This window comes from Canis lupus, chromosome 28 (genome assembly GCF_048164855.1).
Source record: "Canis lupus baileyi chromosome 28, mCanLup2.hap1, whole genome shotgun sequence".
Classification (NCBI taxonomy): domain Eukaryota; kingdom Metazoa; phylum Chordata; class Mammalia; order Carnivora; family Canidae; genus Canis; species Canis lupus.
In genome coordinates this window covers 6,573,531-6,592,719 of record NC_132865.1, presented here as the reverse complement: position 1 = coordinate 6,592,719, position 19,189 = coordinate 6,573,531, and the positions used below count along the sequence as shown (strand labels likewise).

The 19,189-nt window shown below is 37.3% G+C and overlaps 1 long non-coding RNA gene across 1 annotated transcript in view; it reads right to left on the bottom strand.

The window, feature by feature from the left end:
- Positions 1–19,189, bottom strand: part of LOC140620144 (uncharacterized) — a 221,059-nt gene that overhangs the window by 184,858 nt on the left and 17,012 nt on the right. The window lies entirely within an intron of this gene.

Here is a 19,189-nt window from a genome sequence, read left to right as displayed (position 1 = left end):
GTTCTCTACCCATTTCTGATAGTCACTCTCATAGTCAACCCTTAGTCTTGTATTATTTCCTCCCAATTTGCACTTTTAAGAAATCCCTTCCCCAATCATTGCTTGCATCTTTCAAACATAGTCTCTCTAGTACCCTGGCTTAAACAATTGTTACTCCCTATTAGATCCTACAATCAATCCATTAATCCTACCACCTTTCTACTGGCCACCAAAAACTTGCTTTCGCAGTTTAAATATCCAGTCCGTCTTCATCGTCATTCCCTTACCCATATGCTCAGTTCTCTTGCTTCTCTCCCAACATCTCATTCTCTTGTAGCAAAACTCTACTATTGGGTAAGTTCATGTCTCTAGCTACTCAAGTCCTGCATCCCATAGCCACCTTCAGGAATCCAGAGAAAAACTGACTGCTCTCATTTTAAAGGGATAATCATTTTGCACAAGTGGCCTCTTAATGCTGCCCAACAATCAAACCATATTTCCCTGGTTCCTTGACACACCCACCCTAGATAGCTGTTTCATTTCTTGTATTCTCATTTCAATCATCCAACTTCCCCTTTATCTTCATTTCCAGCCAATAATCTTACTTCCTGTATCTCTGAGAAAATAGAAGTAGAAAACAGAAGTAACTTGTCTTGAATTCCCATAAGCTACAACAACACATCTACCCATCTCATCATATATGCACCCATACACTCTAAGTTATTCTCTTATTAGGGGCACCTGGATGGTTCAGTTGGTTAAGCGTCTGGCTCTTAACTTCAACTCAGGTCATGATCTCAGGGTTGTGAAATCCAGCTCTGCATTGGGCTCCACACCGGGCATGGAGCCTGCTTAAGATCCTCTCTCTCTCTCCCTTTCCCTCCACTTTTCCCCCACCCTTTCCCTCTCTAAGAACAAAAATCAAACAAACAAAAAACCCTCTCATATATTAATACAAACTGTCCATGCCCCTATCCAAGGCGAATGCTTCAACTTGTCCACTAGATCCCAGTAACTTTCTTTTGCTTAAGGATACTTCTCCTGGAAATATTCTCTTTTTTTCCTATGTCATAAATGTTTTCTCTGCTGGAATCCTTCCCATAAGCATTAAAAAATGTGGACATTGCACCATCTTAGATCATCATCGTTATTGTCATCATCATCTCCCTCATTACCTTACTAACCCTCCAAACTATACTCCATTATATTTCTTCACTTTACAACAAAACTAATTTGGAGTTTCCTATATTCATTGTCTCTCATTTATCTACACCCATTTTTTTCTTGAATCAATTTAATGCAGTCTCAGCCAATATTCTCTTGTCATGGGAAAATATGAATTGTCTTCATATTTGTTAAACTCAATGATATTCATTACTCATATTTTTGACACATCAATAGCACGTGACAAAGATTATCATTCACTTCTTCTGAAATACCTTTATCATGTGGCTTCCAAGATACTTCACATAGTTCTTTTTCCTTACTGGCTACTCCTCCTGAGTCATTTTTGCTACTTCCTACTCACTTCCCTGGTTTCTAAACACTGTAATACCCCAGTGTTCAATCTTTTTTTTTTTTAAGATTTTTATTTATTTATTCATGAGAGACACAGAGAGAGAGAGAGAGAGAGAGAGAGAGAGAGAGGGGCAGAGACACAGGCAGAGGGAGAAGCAGGTTCCATGCAGGGAGCCCAATGTGGGACTGGATCCCAGGACTCCAGGATCATGCCCTGGGCCAAAGGCAGGCGCTAAACCACTGAGCCACCTGAGCTGCCCCAGTGCTCAATCTTTGAATTTCATATATATCATCCAGTTTCATAGCCTTACATACCACCTATAGGCACACGAGTCACACATTTATCTCTATCTCAGACCTCTCTCAAAAGTTTTTAATTAGCTGTTTTGAGGTATAATCTATACTCAATGAAATTATACAATTTATGAGCTTTGACAAATGAATACAGTCACATAACTGTCACCAAAAGAAAGATATAGAACATTTACTTCATCCAAAAAGTTCTCTCCTACTTCTTCGTAGTAAAACTATCCCTGACACACACCCTGTCTCAGCTTCTGGCAATCATCAACCTGCTTCCTGTCATTACAGTTTTATCTTTTCTAGAACTTTGTATCAGTGGAATTATACATTATATGATATTTTGAGAATGGGCTCTTTTGGGCAGCCCGGTGGCTCAGCAATTTAGCGCCACCTTCAGCCCAGGGCGTGATCCTGGAGACCCAGGATCAAGTCCCACACCGGGCTCCCTGCATGGAGCCTGCTTCTCCTCTGTGTCTCTGCCTGTCTCTCTCTCTGTGTCTCTCATGAATAAATAAATAAAATCTTAAAAAAAAAAAAAAAGGAATGGCCTCTGTCACTTAGCATAATATTTTTGGTACTGGTCCACATTATTACATCTATCAGTAGTTCTTTCCTTTTTATTGCTATATAGAATTCCATGCATGGTTGTATGTGTGTACTCATTCCCAGTCAAGGAACTTTTGAATTCTTTCTAGTTTTATCTATTACAAATAAAGCTGCCAAAAATATTCACATGTGAACATATCATCATGATTTTATTTTGCATTGCCCAAATAACCAACAATGTTGAATATCTTACATATGCTTATTTATCATTCATACAACTTATCTAGGGAAGTGTCTGCCAGTCTGTCACCCACTTTTGTTTTCATACATTTGTCTTATTACTGAGTTGTAAAGGTTCCTCTAATATGGACAAAAGTTCTTCATTAGATATATGTTTTGCCAATAGTTTCTTCCCATCTGTAACTTGCCTTTTTCTTTTCTTCATGGTGTATTTTGAAAAGCAAACATTTTACATTTTGATTACTTCTTATTTTACCATCTTTTTTTTAAATGTATGGTTTATTCATTTTGTATCCTAAGATGTATTTGCCTAACCCAAGGTTGTAAAGATATTTGCCTATTTTTTCTTCTATACGTTTTATGTAGTTAACTCATATTCAGGTGTATAATCCATTTAAAGCTAATTTTTTACAGAATGTGTGCTAAAGGTCAAGGTTCATGTGCCTATCCAATTGTTCCAACACCATTTATTGCAACAACTATCCTTTCCCCACTGAATTACCTTGAAATCTTTATTGAGAATAAGTAAATGTATGTATGTACTTTGGGACTATTTCCATTCTTCTATATATCTAAACTTATTCTAATACCATGCTATTTAATTACTGCAAAGCTTTAGTGTGAGACTTAGAAATCAGATAGTATAAGTTTTCAAATTTTGTTCTTTTTCAAAAATTGTTTTGACTCTTTAGCACTTTTAATCTGCATATAGATTCTTGAATAAACTTGTCAATTCTTACCAAATAACAAAAGGTACTAGAGTTTTAATAGATTGCATTGAATTGATAGATAATTTAGGGAGACTCAACATTTTAACAATAATTAGTCTTTCGATCTGTGAACCTGGTATAAGTTTCCATTTATTGAGATTTTCTTTACTTTCTTTCAATAAATTCTGTATTTTTAAGTGTATAATTCTTGCATGTATTTTTTAAATTTTAAATAAATATTTCATATTTTCAAACTATTAAACATTTTAATGTCATTAAAATGTATTATATGAATTTCAAATCCCAATTGTTGGTTGTGAATATATGAAATACAAATAATTTATTGAAAAAAAGAAATACAATTAGTCTTTTGAATATTGACTTTGTATCCTGTAATTTTGTTATTTATAAATTACTTCCAGTAGCTTTTTTGCCCAGTACTTTCTTTTTTTCTTAAGATTTATTTATTTATTCATGAGAGACACAGAGAGAGAAAGTCAGAGACATAGGCAGAGGGAGAAGCAGGCTCCTTGCAGGGAGCCTGATGTGGGACTCAATCCCAGATCCTGAGATCAAGCCAAAGGCAGATGCTCAACCGCTGAGCCACCAAGGCATCCCTGCCCAGTACCTTCTATATAGATTCTCTAACTTTTGTTGTTTTAAATGTAGATGATTGGGGCACCTAGGCGACTCAGTTGGTTAAGCATCTGACTCTTGATTTCAGCTCAGGTCATGATCTCAAGGTCTTGAGATCAAACCTTGCATTGGGCTTCGTGTTGGGAGTGAAGCCTGCTTAAGATTCTCTCTCTCCTTTTTACTCTGCCCCTCCCTCCTGACTCACATTCACTCTCTATATAAATAAATAAATAAATAAATAAATAAATAAATAAATAATAAAAATAAATGTAGATTACCGTGTCATATGCAAATAAAAGCTGCTTTCTTTCCAGTTTCTATGTCTTTTGCTTATTTTTATCATGTTGCACTAGCTAGAAATCACAATAAAAACAGAAAAGAGGTGGTGAGAGTGGACATCCTTGCCTTATTCCCCTTGTTCCCAGTTTTAAGGGAATTCAGTATGATATTAGTTGCATGGATTTTGTAAATGCCTTTCCTCTTCTACTTTGGTCTGTAGAGTTTTTAGCATGAGTGGGTGTTGAATTTTGAAAAAAAATGCTTTTATTTCATCCACTGAGATGACTAAGAGTTCTATTTTCTTCATTTTCTGTTAATTGGTGAATTATATTTATTTTTGAATGTTAAACCAAAACTAAATTTTTGAGATAAACTTTAATTGGTCAAGATGTATTATCCTATGCAAACTATTGCCATAATGAGACATCACCTCATACCTGTTAGAATGGCCAAAAAGGACAAGGGATAACAAATTCTGGTATAGATGTGATAGAAAAGGAAATCTTTGTGCACTGTTAGTGAGACTGTCAACTGGTACAGCCTGTAAGGAAAACAGTATGGAGAATCCTCAAAAAATTAAAAATAGAAACATATTATGATCCAGCACTTCCACTTCTGGGAATATATCCAAAGGTAATGAAAATACTAACTTGAAATGATAACTGCACCTCCATGTTCAAAGCAGCATTATTCACAGTAGCCAGGACATGGTTACAGGCACAGGGGGTGGGGGAGAAAGGAACTGAATGAAAGTAATCCGAAAGAATTTAACTCCCAGTTACAGGAAAAATAAGTGGTAGAGATTCATTGTACAGTATTATAATTATGGCTAACAGTAACATATGATATATAGGAAAGTTATTAAGAGATAAATCCTTAGAATTCTTCTCACAAGGAGGAATTTTCCTTTCCTTTATTATTTTCTTCTTTCCTTTTTTTATTGTACCCATATGTGAAGATGGATGTTAGCTGAATCTGATAATCATTTCACAATATATGTAAATCAAACCCTCATGCTGTATACCTTAAACTTAAACAATGATGTATATCAGTTATTTTTCAATAAAACTGGGGGGAAAGAAGTATTCTTTTTTATATATGGTTGGATTAGATTTGCTGAAGCTTTGCTTAAGCAATTTTTTTGTGGACGCTCTTGAATTTACAATAGGTCACTTTGACTTACTACAGTTGTGTTAATCAGCTTCCAAGATGTTCTCCAATAATCTCTACATTCTAGTGTTCAGACCTACTACATCCTACCCCCACAGTGAATAGAGATGATCTGTGTAAACAATGGTACAAATAAAACTGACAGTATATGACTTCTTAAACTAGGTCAAAAAGATATTGTGGCTTCCAACCTATTCTTTTTTGCATCACTCACTCTGAGGAAAGCCAGCTGCCCTGAGGACACTCAAGAGCCTTATGGAGAGTTCACATGGAAAATAACTGAGGACTCTGGCCAAGACCCAACACCAACTTTCCAGTCACATGCATGGGCCATCTTGGAAGCAAACTCTCCATCCCCAGTAAAATGTTCAGATGACAGCAACCTCTTTCAATCAAAACTGCAACCTCATGAGAGATCCTGAGCCAGAGTCACCCAGCTAAGCCCATCCTAAAGTACAGAAACCATGTGAGATAACAAAAGTTCACTGCTGTTTTAAGCACTAAGTTTGGAGGTAAATTATTTCAGCAAGAGGAACTAATACAACCACTTACTTTCAAAAGATAAATCATTTTTTGCACAGTATGAAGAACTTTCAACACTATACTTCTATTTTGCCATCCTGTCCTTTGAGCTATTTTTATCATATGCCTTACTTCATATGTTTTAAACCCAAAAATACATTATTTCTATTTCACTTGAAGCAGTCCATTATCTTTTAAAAAGACTTAAAAACTGAGAACATAAAGTATTTTATATTTACTACATATTTACTATTTCTAACACTTTCTGTTCCTTAATGAACATTCAAATTTTCTTCCGGTATCTATCATTTTTCTTCTGCCTAAGTTCCTTCAGCATTTCTTATAGGGTCGATCTGCTGACTCTAATTTTGCCTGCTTTTGTTTGTCTAAAAAGCATATATTTCACTTTCATTTTTGAAAAATCAGAAATCTAGGTATAGAATTCTCGATTGACTCTTTTTCTTTTAATACTATGGACTGTCTTTGGCCTTACAAAGTTTCTGACCAAAAAAAAAAAAAAAAATCCTGATGAGAATATGTCTTTTTCTTCTGGCTGCCATTAAGATCTTCTCTTTATCATTGCTTTCCTAAAATTTGATTGCAATATGTGGTTTTCTTTGTGTTTTTCCTTCTTGGGATTTGTTGAATTTCTTGGACCTGGGCACTCAGAGTTTTCATTAGATTTGGAGAAAATTTGGCCATTTTCTTTTAAATGTTTTCTGCCCTGTCCCCACTTTGCCTCTAGGATATGAATTCTAAATATGTAGCGACTCCTAATATTGTAACTCAGGGCATTAATGCTCTATTTACTTTTCTTTCAATCCCTTTCCTCTCTGTACTTCATTTTTATAGTTTCTATTGTGTCCCTTTCCTCTGCAGTTTCTACTTAGGCTATCCATCTCATCTATTCTTCATTTGGATGTTGTATTTTTTTATCTCTTGAAGTTTGATTTGGACCTTTTTTTATATTATCTTACATTATCTATTTCTCTCTTCAGCACATCCATGTTTCCCACTACCTTATCAACATGAAGTAAATTTATAATAATCAACTTGAGCTACTCTGTTACCTTTGTGTTCTACTTCTATATATGGACATTTTTCTTCTAATTATAGGTCATATTTCTGCTTTTGAATGTCTGGTAATTTTTATTGAATGCTAGATATTTAGACCTCACATAATTGGATGGTATATTTTGTTGTGTTCATTTTAATAGTGTTAAGATATACTCAAACTTTTAATAGTGTTTGAGATATACTCAAACTTACTTTGAATCAGTCTAGCCCCTTTGAGGCTTATGTTTAAACTTTGTTGGGGGCTATTCTTTATCCTAGTGCTAATTTAGCCCCACTGCTACCTAACTATTAAGGTACCCTTCTGAGCATTCTCTCCAATGTCCCATACAATAAAAGATCTTTCCTCTCTGGTGAAAACACAAACTCATCCCAGCCTTATGTGAGCCTTAGAAATGATTTGGCTTTTTGCTTTTCTGTGGTTCTTACCCCTGTCTAGGGTAATTTCTTCTCTCACATGCATGTATTCATATTGGAACAAAGGCTCAAGGGGCCTCTGCAAACCTCTGAATAACTCTTTCTCTCTCTCTCTCTCCCCACTCCCTTCCCCTTTCTCTTTCTCCCTCTGCCCTCCAAAAAGATTCTGGCCACCTGAGCCTCTCTGAGCTCCTATCTCCATTTCCTCTACTCAGCTAAACCACCAGGCTTTGTTTGAGTTTTCCCTCCACCCACTGAAGACTGAAAAATGCCTCCAGATGGCAAGCCAAATGGGGCAATAGGTTCACCTTGTTTGGTTTTCCTTCTTCCAGGATCTCCAGGGCCTGTTATCCAATGCTTTGAAAATATTGTTTTCCAAATTCTAGTTGTTTAAAGTGGGAGAATAAATCCAGCCACTGTTAATCTATCATGGCCAGAAGCAGAAGTATTCTCCTGAAGACTTTAAGTTTCAAACTGCTTGCTGGATATCTTTATTCACAAATATAATAAGTATATCAAACTTAACACATACAAAGTTTAACTCCAATCTTCCATGTATGCCCCATATCACATCCCTCTTTCAATCTTCCCTACGTCTTCAAAAAAATATCCAGACTCTAATCCTACCACAACCATCATATTTCACTTGTGTTTGCCATCACTCTTTGCCTAAATTAGTAGAATACTACCTGTATGAATCAGGCTTAACAGCATAAAAAAATATCCTCCCAATTCTCAGGGGCATTTAACATAATTTACATCTTGCTCATAAATCTACAAGTCTAAAAACAAAACAAAACAAAAATCTACAAGTCTGCTGTGACTTCCCTGTGCTTGACTAAGCTTTACTAGGTCATCTTGTCTTGGCTCTTGGCTGCTAGTTAAGTGTCTATTTACTCTATGTCTCTCATTCTGGGACCCAGGCTAAAGGAATTCTGGCTACTTGAGATATTCCTTGGACAAAGCATCAGAGGGCTGAAAAAGACTGTGTTTTAAAGTCTCATCTCTTAATTACTCTACAGTCACTTTTCACTCACATTTCATTGGCTAAAGCAAGTTAAATCAGTAAATCCAGTATTAGTGGAAGGCGAAAATTTATTCTATCTAATGTAGAAGATAGGATTGTGAATATTTGTTGAATGACAGTCTACCACAGCCTCCTAATTGGTCTTTCTGTTCTTTCCCTGGCCCTTTTCAGCCTTGACACGAGATCTAGAAAGAACTTTTTAAAACATTCCAGGACCCTGCTTTACTAAAAATCCATCAGTAGTTACCCATTCACTATAAATCCACACAATGGCCTATAATGTCTTGATTAATTCAGCACCCAGTTGCCTCTTTGATTTCAGTTTCTACTAACTGCCTCCTCACTTTCTCAGTCCCAGTAACATAGGCTTCCTTGCTAACCTGGAATAGACCATGCACGTGACTTTCTCATATTATCTCCCACCTGTTAAGATGGTCTTCATCAAAAAGATAAGAGATAATAAATGGTGGTAAGGATGTGGAGAGAAGGGAAACCTCGCCCATTATTAGTGGAAATGTAAATTGGCACAGACATTATGGAAAACAGTATGGAAATTCCTCGGAAAACTAAAAATAGAACTACCATTTGATCTAGCAATTCCACTTCTAAGTATTTATCTGAAGAAAACAAAAACACTAACTCAAAAAGATACCTGCACCTCTATGTTCATATTGGCATTTTTTTACAATAGCCAAGATGAAACAACCTAAGTATCCATCAACAGATCAATGTATAAGAAGCTGTGGCATGTGTGTGTAGGAATATGATTAAACCATAAGAAACAAGGAAATCTTGCCATTTGTGACAACACGGATGAACCCTGAAGTCATTATGTCAAGTGAAATAAGTCAAACAGAAAAAGACAAATACTATATGATCTCAATTCTCACCCTCAAAAGAAAGAGTGGTTAGAGGTGCAAACCCCCAATTATAGGACAAATACCAGGGATGTAATATGCAATATGATAACTATAGCTAACATTGCTGAATGATACACAGGAAAGTTGTTAAGAGAGCAAATCCTAAGAGTTCTTGTTACAAGAAAAATTCATTTTTTATTTTTTTGCTTTCTCTTTTTATTGTATCTGTATGAAATGATGGATGCTAACTAAACAGCAATCATTTCACAATATATGTAAGTCAACTCATTGTACCATACTCCTTAAATTCATACAGTGATGTATGTTGATTATTTCTCAACAAAACTGGAAAAAATATTTGCTTCTCAGAGTCTTTGTACTTACACTGCCTTCTAAAACATTATTCCTCCAGATATCTCACAATCCTTCCAAGTCTTTACTCAAACATAACCTTAGTGAGCCTTCCCAGAATCTCCTATTTATCATTTCAAACCATTCAATACTCTCTAGCCATCATTTCTGCATTATTTTTCTCCCTAGTACTTATTATACCTTACATTGTGTACTGTCTGTCTCCTCCCACTAAGATGTGAACTCCAGGAAGGTAGGTAATTTTTATATGTCTTATTCACTTCTGTATCCCCTGGAATAGTGCCTTATATATATAATAGGCACTCCATAAATATTTATGGAAGGAATAAAAATAAGCTAGCATAAATAAGGATGCTCTATTATTATATATAAATTGCCTTAACAGGGAGAGCCATTCTACCAGGACAAATCTGATGTTCAATCCATATCTGTCCTTTGAATTCCAGAGACCACATCCAGGCTGATGAAGAAGTTCAGGAATCCCAGGGTAGCATTAAAAAACAAAACTAACAAAAAAGGTTAAGGAGTTTTTAATTATAAAGAATATCTTTGAGGAACTTAATGCAAATTTTAAAAACATACAAACAGGAATTATACAATCTAGGGCTCTCTAGGAAGTGTAAATGTTATGGCATTTGATCATTTAGAGGAGGTCTACCTCTATTTTCCATACATATGATGAACTCAATATATACGATAATTCAATATCTATGATAAACTGAATTTTCTTCAACTTTAATACACATCTCTCCTAAGTATATGGAATGTTATACTAATTCCTATGCACTAACTATACTAATTAGTGCATAATAAAGTGCATAATAAAGTGCATATTAAAATTGAAGAAAACTGGTTGCTTGGTCTCTGAAGGGAGTATATAAAGAGTAAACTGAGGACCAAGGAAATAAGGTATATAAAAATGCTTTGCAAAGTTTAAAGGAAATGAAGATTTAAAATGCAAAATATATTTTTTCATTTTTATGGTGATACTAAAAGTGAGTCAGGGATTCAGTGCACCCTGGCACCTGTGCTGTAAGAACAGTAAAAGCTTTTGTGCTACTCAGAGGACACACAGACTACGTTAGCCCCTGTAGTTGAGGGCACCGGTAGCAAAATGAGGCATGGGGTATGGGAAGGAAGAGAAGGTAGCTAAATTACATAGTTAATTAGGGACAGAAAAATTCTGCATGTCTCTAAGCCAGTGGTTCTCCAACATTAGAGGTCAAAGGAATCACCAGTTCCTGCTACAAATCAAGTCCCCCTCCACCTCTAAAGACTCTGATCATGTTACGTATGGACTGGGGGTCCAGGAAACTGCATTTAACGAGAGCCACAGGCAGTTCTGATAGTGAAGCTGGACAACTGGACTTCAGAAAGCACTGTTGCAGGTTAAAGTCTCTCCCATCCTCCTGTTTTCCTTCATTTTAGAGGCATTCTTAATAATGGCCAGAAGATGGCATGCATAACTCCAAAAATATATAACCAAATATTCTCACATGAATTAAAGAGTTGTAAATCCAAAATATGTGCCTTCAGTTCCCAATGGAGACAACACAAAATGACAAATAAAAGTTTGGGAGAATAAAAAGCAGAAAGACAGCAGACACCACAACTACTATCTCCACCTTGACCACTAACTAACACCTTATGAGATAACACACGTTCTGAGAAATCTTTTTCGTTTTGAAATTGTAGTGTGTAAAAGCACTGATGTACATGTTATTCTGGATTTTTTAAAAAGATACCTGTTGTTTGTTTGATTGGTTGCTTGCTTTTTGAAATCTCTACAACCTAAGCTTTTCCTTTGAAAACAGCAGTAATAAACCCTCAAGGCATTTTATGTCAACAGTTCCTATGATGTAATGTTTATTAGGCTCCTCCCCTTGTACTAGATAAACCTCCGAGTTCAAGGCTGTGAAGAAATGATTGTTCAATCATTAGAGAACTTCCTTCTAAGTCTGCCAAAGACAGAAGGGACAGCAGCCTGGGAAGACCAAAATAAAGAGACCTTCCCAAATTGTTCTCTTCTTCCTGGTCCTCCCAGGAGGGAAGGGGGGTGATGATGGGTTCTGTATGCTCTAAAGAGCAAGGCACATACAAGCAGTTACTTTTATCTCATTATATTATAATTCTCTGCTGTTAGCCCCAAACTGCTGGTAGACGTTGTTAGGGGCTACAAAGTGGTCTCACCTCTGCTGTGGCAAATTCACAAAGGGGTGTGTGCCCTTAGTTAAGTCTGGGTGCTGAAGATGACAATGTCAACATCTTCCCTGGGAGCAAGGGAGGTGGTGGCAACAATGATTAGTGAGATCCTCAAGGGACTGAGATAAGGTCTGGACACCAGGGCAGTTGTTCCTTCCCCCACAGTTGAATTGTTTAAATTAGGTGAAAAGTTACTCTGTATAGAACAAAATAAAAATTACTCCTTAACCTAACTAGGTTTCCAAATATTCCAACTTTTGACATAGCTGTTTTGTGAAGGCTGATTGTAGTCATTTTCTTCATAATAGATCATTAAAATAAGATGCACCAAAATCTTGTCCTTTTCTTTACAATGCCAAATACAGCTTTTGTTTTGAGAGGGAAACCTCAATTTTCCCAGTGAAAAATTAAGGAGTTGCTGTAAGAAACTGGAATGTTGGCAAACTGAATTTAAATAAAAAATACAAGTAAAATCAAGGGATGCCTGGGTGGCTCAGGGGTTGAGCATCTATCTGCCTTTGGCCCAGGGTGTGATCCTGGGGACCTGGGATGGAGTCCCACATCGGGCTCCATGCATGGAGCCTGCTTCTCCCTCTGCCTATGCCTCCGCCTCTCTCTCTGTCTCTCATGAATAAATAAAGTCTTTAAAAAATAAATAAATAAAATTAAAAAATTAGAATGACATAACAGACGGGATATTCTGAAAGGGGGACTAAAGAGGAGTAAATGGGAGGTTCTTTACAAAACCAGGCTGGGGGATAGATGATAATTTATCCAGTGTTGCAGCTGTAGTCATACATCAAAGACTAACTGTATATTCTTTAACTTATCTGAACTAAGCGAAGGTAGACCCAGGGACACAATGGAAGCCAAGTGAAATCCCAGCATGGCTGGTTTGCTTCCCGGGAGCCCTTTGAAATCTGGACTAAAAATACTCTTTTCCCTTCTCAAAGACTCTTTCCTTTCCCCAAAACCTTCTTTCCAATTCTGCCTTCATTTTGTCACTTATTTTCTACTCCTGCTCCCATCCAATTGTGCCATCTCACATGTTTGAGATTTATGTTCTTGTCTTTAATTTCTTATTCCAACTCATTTCCTGTATGCCTTTCATTCTTTTCCTTTATTCTGGAAGAATTAAGCTTCCCCTCTTCCATAAGCTTCGTTTCCTATTTCCATAGAGATGACTCTAAAGCTATCTAAAACAGTTACATAAGTATTCTTTTTTATTCTTAATATTTAGTGGAAATTATAGACGTATGTATCTTTACAAGGACAAGATCTTTAATTCTGCCTGGGTTAGAATGCAGCCGGTGCTATATAGAGTAGGTGCTCATTGAGAATATCAAGGAGAGTGATCTTACTCAGACCACAGTATCTCCTGAGACCCTTCAGATATTCTATCTTTTGCCACTATAACTATGGCCCATGGGTTAGCAGCATGGGGCACTACCTGGGAGCTAGTTACATCTGCAGGATCTCAAGCCCCACCCATTCTTGTTGAATCAGAAGATTCCCAGGTGATTCATACATGCAGTAATGTTTGAGGAGCACATATTAGAAAACATACAGAAACCTTCGACTTTTTTGCTAAAGGATTGTCAATGTCCAGAATTTCATAATTAAATGCCACTAGCTTAGCGTATCTAAGCAGAGAACTAAAGCCCATCTTGGTGGCTTCAAAGACTTACTGGCATATAATATAATCTACAATCTAAGATTTTCTCTCTTTTCAGACAGAAAAGAGATCAGAACAGGTTAAGTATTTGTGACTGTTGCAGTGGGGGGGTCATGAATAATTGGATATTGTTCTCAATGAAGGGTACTTGTTATTATAGCCCTGTACAAGTGTGCATAAACAATTACATATCTCCTTAGTTTTTATTTGAATGCCTGACTAGTTGGAGAAGCTAGACATGTATAACCAGTTTAGTCTAACAATCAGGTTCAGAAAACAGTATGTAGACTTCCTCCTAATTCCTCTTCTACATGAGGCCTCCTGTGAGCTCAAAAATATGATCTCTTGGAAATTTTGAGCCCAAAATTCTCTTGGTAACTTTTGTGAATCACTTTGCTTGATTCATATATGTATCTCCATATAATGGCTTTTAGTAATAAGGAATATTTGGAGATGAAAATATTCTGAGCCCATTAAATTGGTAGGTTGCCATCTCTTATAAGGATTTACACTTCTGGTATACCATGTTTTCATTGTTGTTTTTTATATTATTTTTGGCTTAGATTTCGAGTTCCCTATTCATGAAAAATCAAAGTCCTTTAGTTATGATGCTTTGTTATTAGGAGGCACAATGTGAATGCTTGTTATCATCTCCGGTGACATACTTACTAGTGAGTAAAAGGTAGCATTCAGGCCATAATTTAGGTGATTCAGGCTTTACTATCAGGTAACTTGACTGAAAGATTACAGTTTTGAATGACTAAGGAAATGCTCTGCTCTGTTTGTTTCTTGTTTTTTAAGATTTTATTTATTTATTCATGAGAGACACAAAGAGAGAGGCAGAGACCCAGGCACAGGGAGAAGCAGGCTCCATGCAGGGAGCCCAATGTGGGACTTGATCCCGGGACTCCAGGATCACACCATGAGCCGAAGGCCGAGGTTCAACCACTGAGCCACCCAGGCATCCCTGCTCTGCTCTTTGTGAAAGAATTATTCAAAAATATGATCTCTTGGAAAACACAGAGGGTATTAAAAGTGCAGAGTTTGTATCAACTAAGAAATTCTGTAAAGAACCAAAATTATGATGCTCCTTACAAGGAAACAAAGGAGCTTCCTTATTTACTAATAATCCTCTGTGATAGCCATTGGACGAGCTGGAAGTGGTAAGTCAGCATTGAAATTCCAATATATAACTCCTTCTTAATCCAGAGAGGGAAAGAAATGAAACAGCATCTTTTTACAATCCTTTTGTCTTCCAAGAGTAAGAAAAGAGATCACAGAACATGAGGTGTTAGAGACATGACATGAGGCCTTCTTGGAGAGCTTCAAGATATCCCTGCTTTAAGAGAAGAACCAGCTAATTAGTAGGATGCCAGGACATCATGCCAAGAAAGAAGGACTCTCAATCAGTGCACATTGCAGGAGAGCTAAAAGGTTCTCGGCAGCCCCACTAAAAGCAATTTTCCTGGAAGCATAGACAATACAGACATGAATTTTAAAGGATATTAGTATTTACTAATCCTGGTATTTCTGGTGCCTTATGTGGCGAATAGTGGGTACTTGATGAATAAGTAAAAGACTCGAGGATCATAGTAGATGCAAGAGAATCAAAATTTGGGGTTTTCTCCCTCTGAAATTAGAAAGGTGAAAGTTAAGGAAAATAGTACTGTTTTACAACTAAATAGCAGTTTTTAGTAAGGATACTTAAAGTGTCTGCACGTTCATTTTATTTTTTTTCGACTTTATTTTTCCATGTTTATGTCTAGAAATATTTTAAATGGTTAAATACACATACTACATATGTTTTATGTTCAGAGAAAAACATATTGATACTGATGGGGTACTTACTGATAGTAACATAAAATGTTAACAATGGTTATCCTGCAGGAGGTAGAAGGAGTGATTCTTTGAGAATCAGGGAAGGCTCTCACTTACTGCATTATCCACATCTGCTGAATATTATGTACAAATATGACTTTCAAATTTTTTTTTTACATTTTATTTAAGTAATCTACTACACCCAACGTGGGGCTCAAACTCATGACCTCAAGATCAAGAGTCACACGCTCTTCTGACTGAGCCAGCCAGGGGCCCCCAAATATGACTTCTTATTGGAAAGGAGCCTCCACTCCCCTGCTTCGTGTTTATTTAAAGAGATTATACTAATACTCCTTGCATCTCTCCCTCTCCTACAGGCTCCTTCCCAGGTATTATCTGATAACTGAATTAGAAAAAGAAACTGAGGGCAGTCCAGGTGGCTCAGGGGTTTAGCGCTGCCTTCGGCCCAGGGCGTGATCCTGGAGACCCAGGATGGAGTCCCACGTCGTGCTCCCTGCAGGGAGCCTGCTTCTCCCTCTGCCTGTGTCTCTACCTCTCTCTCTCCTCTCTGTGTCTCTCATGAATAAATAAATAAAATCTTGAAAAAAAAAAAAAAAGAACAAGAAACTGAGGCAGTTCACAAGCCCCTACCCAGTCTTTTCAGACCCAGTCTGTCAATCAGAAGCATGCATTTCTTTATTGTCTCTGCTGCCTATAGCACCCTGCTTTACCGCCTTCCCCCTACAAACAGAAGGAAAAACCATACAGGAGAGCAAGGATTTTTGCCTCTTTCATTCCCTGCTGTGTCTCCAGCATCTAGAACATGTCAGCACTCAGAGAGTGCTCACTAAATAAACACTTTTTGAATAAGTCAATAAATTCCCATGTGGTGAGGTGCCTGCCCTGCCCAGAGAAGCCGCCAGTTGTCCAGCAGTGCTGAAGGCTGGGCCCACTAACCCAATTCAGAGATGAGGTTGTCAAGTCCACTATGGCTGCACCAAGCCTTGTGTGCACTCATCCCGTTGTTGCTTAGCATGACAGCTGGCATGTGATACCAACCCGCTGACCACTGAGTTCAACTCTTACTTGCTCCAAGTTCAAGAAGAAAGATAGCATTTGTTAGATACATTCCAATCATGGTATTTTTGTCATTAAAACTTTTGATTTGAAACAGACTTGTTTTATTAGAGCTGTGTTACTTTTTAAAAGCAATGTTAACTAGGTCATGTGCTTCTACCACTCTCTACCGTGTATGAATAACCACACATGCATGTGCAACTAAATATACTCATTACTAAATGCACCGTCGAAAGGGGGCCATTGAGGAATGAGAGCATTGCAGCCTTCTCACTCACCTCTCCTAGCTCTCAACAGGAGGTGTCTCCAGTGACCATCCAATATGACTTTTTCTCTCAGAATATCCACGGCCCCATAAAATGTCTCTGCCCTGAGAAAGCAGGTATGAAAGGATACTCGGTTGACAGAAAGGAACACTGAGCTCCACCTAAAAGGCCGGCATACTTTTGCTTTTTCTGTGCTCTCACGAAGTCAATGACCATCCAGTTTATATTTCAGAGGATCACAGACCTACCCCACATGAATCTCTGTGAGGCCACTTGCGCTATCCTTGCTGCAATTCCTATGTACCTACCCCCTGAAGACCAATGAGAGACATAATTCAGCTTCTCTAGGCCTTTTACAAACACATCACAAATTGGGTTGCAGAAGTCTGGGGCCAGCTGCGGGAACAGCTTGCTTATAGATAACCAGTTCCACAGAATGCCTTGCAAAACTATATCCACTAAGTGACCAAACATACACATGCTTATTCATTTAGGCTACTGCTGACCTCAAAGATTGTTCAGAGACTTAAAACGAGACAGAGAGGGTGGGGCACAGACGCTTTCGAAGATAGTTTGGAAGTTTCTTACAAAACCAAACATCTTTTTACCAAATGATCCAGCAATTGAGCTCCTTGATATTTGCTCAAAGGAGCTAAAAACTTACATCCACACAAAAATCCGCACAAAGATGTTTATGGCGGTTTTACTCGCAATTTCCAAAACTCTGAATCAATCAAGATGCCCTTCTGCTGTAAGCGAGTGGATAAATAAACTGTGGCATACCCAGGCAAAAGAATATTACTTGGCTAAAAAGAAATGAACTATAAAGCCAAGAAAAGCCATGGAGGAAACTGAAATACATATTACGTAAAAGAAGCCACTCTGAAAAGATTACATATCATATGATTCCAGCTATACGATATTCTGGAAAAGGCAAAATTATGGAGACAGTAAAAGACCAGTGGTTACTACGTGTGGGGATCATGAATGGACATGTGTAGCATACATGATTTTTAGAGTAGTGAAACCATTCTGTATGATACTATAAATGATGGATATATGCCATAATACATTTGTCCAAATCTACAGAATGTATATCAATAATGAACTGTAAATAAACTGTGGATTCCGAGTGGCTATGTACATTTATCAGTTGTAATCAATTTACTATTCTTGTGAGGGATTTTGGTAATGGGTGAATTATACATGTGTTGGGCATGGATACATGGGAAATCTCTGTATCTTCCCCTTAATTTGGCTATGAACCTGAAACTGTTCTAAAAGTTTAAGTAAGGAAGGAAGGAAAGAAAGAAAAAAGGAAGGAAGGAAGGAAGGAAGGAAGGAAGGAAGGAAGGAAGGAAGGAAGGAAGGAAGGAAGGAAATAGAGAAGAGCAGATCATATTCTTCAAGAAAAAAAAAGTGAAAGAGGCACATTCCTGTCAGGAAATTATTGGCACTATTTTCCCTTCTACTTAGCATTCTAAGGCAGCAGGGCCATATGCTTGCAAATAATGTTAAACCAATCAACATATGTTAAGATGAAGGAATGGATGTGCTGAAATGGGGAAGGAAGGGGCGCTGAATATACCTCCTTCCTTTCCCTGCTGGTTCAGAACACTGCTGCCTTCTTGCCAGATCCTCATACACAGGTTAGATTCATACCCTTCCCCAATCTTAAAGCCTAGAAACACATCTTCCAGCAAAACCTTAAATAGCAACAAAATAACTCTATACTCAAACAACCTGGAAATGGTATAGAATTCATTTTAAGTTGAATATTGGCTGAACATTAAAATCAATATTTTAAAGGCCCAGAATAATTTTATCAACACTTAGCTATAACTTGAGAGTCATTAGTGTCTTAAATTCTTACAATTTCAGAGACTACAGAAGCAATACAGCCTAGCAATATATTTCAATCAATACAAGGCACTTAACACCAGGTAGGGTCAATACATTTTTAAGAGATTCATAAAAATGTCTGAGTTGCCTGCTAAAGCAGAGGAGGAAACAAAGCAAGGGAAAAAAAAAAAAAAAGACAAAAATCAAACTGCAAAACAAAACCAGAACTCCAGTCACTTGATATGCTTTTAGATAGCTGACCTCACCCCAGATTCCTATGGGATTTCTTACTTGATCTAATTTCCTACTGTAAAGGGTTAAGGGAGATATCCATTTGTTATCTATGCCCCTGAGTGTCTTTTACATATTCTTCCCTTGGAGCTCAGAAGACAAGTCACAAAGTTTGTTTTCCCTCAGAGACAAGACTGTCAACTAGGCCAACTTCCTGAGGAGACAATTATTTTCAACTTGCTGGTAAACATGTCAAGGGAGACTTACATTTTTGTTTGTTTGTTTGCTATGAGGAGACACCTAAGATTGCACGAAACTGCCTTAGATTCCAAACTCAAGACTAGACTTGGCAGGAATCTGCCCAGTTCCCTGCTTACTAACCATCTGGCATCAGGATGTATCATTAACCAAGCGTTATTTACTAA